Source organism: Rutidosis leptorrhynchoides, chromosome 11, assembly GCF_046630445.1.
Source record: "Rutidosis leptorrhynchoides isolate AG116_Rl617_1_P2 chromosome 11, CSIRO_AGI_Rlap_v1, whole genome shotgun sequence".
NCBI classification, from domain to species: domain Eukaryota; kingdom Viridiplantae; phylum Streptophyta; class Magnoliopsida; order Asterales; family Asteraceae; genus Rutidosis; species Rutidosis leptorrhynchoides.
The window spans coordinates 54,551,183-54,553,704 of NC_092343.1; positions in this window are offsets into that span (position 1 = coordinate 54,551,183).

Below are 2,522 nucleotides of genomic sequence, written 5' to 3' on the forward strand. Positions count from 1 at the left end.
TGAACATTTACCTCCATGTGACCATTTTCCGCATTTGTGACATCTTTCTAGGTGTCGTGCTCTTCTTTTTGCTGCGGATTTTGATTTTCCTTTACCAAATTGTAACTTATTATCTTCGCATCTGGATTCTTTTCTAACTCCGTCCATTCTTTCTCTGATTACTGATACTATTTCACTCGGAAGTGTGTCATTATTACGTTTAGTGATCAAAGCGTGTAGCATTAGACCACGGTTTAATTCACAGGCAGTCTTCATTTTCTAAAAAAAATAAAAATTCAGAATGGGGGGAGAAGACTAGTTCTTTAGGGTCTGCTAGGGAAAGACCATTCGGGTTCCATTTTCGAGAACTACACGAAAACAGACAATCTAACTCTAACAGAAATACATATTATCCTTTAAAGACTTGATTCTCCCCACACTTAGTTAGCTGTGGTGTCGAAATTGTGATTAACTTCGTTGTCGACTTCCATCGGACCATCTATGTAGTGTTTAACTCTGTGACCATTAACTTTAAATTCAATCCCATTTGAATTTATCAATTCTACTGTTCCGTATGGGAAAACTCTTTTGACTATGAATTGTCCAGACCATCTTGATTTCAATTTTCCAGGAAATAGCTTGAATCGTGAATTGAAAAGAAGAACTCTGTCTCCTTCTTTAAATTCTTTTGAACTTCTGATTCTTTTATCATGCCATTTCTTCATTCTTTCTTTATAGATTAACGAATTTTCGTATGCTTCATGTCTTAATTCTTCTAATTCGTTTAGTTGACTTAACCGTAGACGTCCAGCTTCATGTAAATCAAGATTACATGTCTTCAAAGCCCAAAATGCTTTGTGTTCAATTTCTACTGGAAGATGACATGCTTTTCCATAAACAAGTCTAAAAGGTGTGGTTCCAATTGGAGTTTTGTAGGCTGTTCTAAAAGCCCAGAGTGCATCATCCAATTTAATGGACCATTCCTTCGGATTTGATCCTACGGTTTTCTCTAGAATACGTTTTAAAGCTCGGTTGGTATTTTCAACTTGTCCACTTGTTTGTGGATGATATGCGGTGGAGATTTTATGAGCTACTCCATATCTTTTAAGAACTTTCTCAAGTTGATTATTACAGAAATGAGTACCCCGATCACTTATTAAAGCTTTCGGTGTTCCAAACCTTGCAAAAAGACGTTTTAAAAAGTTGACTACAACTCGTGCATCGTTAGTTGGGAGAGCTTGTGCTTCCGCCCATTTAGATACATAATCAATGGCTACGAGAATATAGAGATTATTATGAGATTTTGGAAATGGACCCATAAAGTCAATACCCCAAATGTCAAATACTTCACATACTTGGATGACATTTTGTGGCATTTCATCACGTTGACTTATTTTTCCGGCCCTTTGACAAGCATCACAGGATTTGCAAAGAAGGTGTGCGTCTTTGTAAATTGTAGGCCAATAGAATCCAGCATCATAAACTTTTCTTGCTGTTAGTTGAGGCCCATAATGCCCTCCTATTGGTCCTGTGTGACAATGGTTTAAAATTTTACTAGCTTCATCTCCAAATACACATCGGCGTATTATTCCATCGGGACAACTTTTAAACAGATGTGGATCTTCCAAAAAATAATGTTTTATATCACTGAAGAATTTCTTTCGTCTTTGGTACGATAATCCTTTTTCAAGGAATCCACATACTAAATAGTTTGCATAGTCTGTAAACCATGGGATTTCATTATAATCTATCTTCAATAGATATTCATCAGGAAAGTTGTCTTTATGGCCGATTCATTTAGAACTTCTAATTCGGGATTTTCAAGACGAGAAAGATGATCAGCGGCGAGATTTTCTGCTCCTCTTTTATCTCGGATTTCAATATCAAACTCTTGTAAGAGTAAGATCCAACGGATTAATCTTGGTTTAGCATCTTGTTTTGAAAATAGGTATCTAAGAGCAGAATGGTCGGTATAGACCACCGTTTTTGCTAGAACGAGATATGATCGAAATTTGTCAAAAGCAAAGACAATAGCAAGGAGTTCTTTTTCAGTAGTTGTATAGTTCGTTTGTGCTCCTTGTAACATCTTACTAGCATAATATATAGGTTGAAATCGTTTTTCAATCATTTGTCCTAAAACGGCTCCCATTGCAAAATCACTTGCATCGCACATTAGTTCAAATGGTAGATTCCAATTTGGTGTTATCATGATAGGCGCATTAGTGAGTTTTTCTTTAAGAATATTAAAAGATTTGATACACTCATCTGAAAAGATGAATGGAGCATCCTTTTCTAGGAGTTTATTCATAGGAGTGGCAATTTTAGAAAAATCTTTTATGAAACGTCGGTAAAAACCGGCATGCCCTAGAAAACTCCTAACTCCTCTAACATTGGTGGGATGTGGAAGTTTAGAAATTACATCTACTTTAGCTCTATCCACTTCAATTCCTTCTTTTGAAATTTTATGTCCAAGAACGATGCCTTCTTTAACCATGAAATGGCATTTCTCCCAATTAAGAACTAGATTTGATTTTTCGCATCTA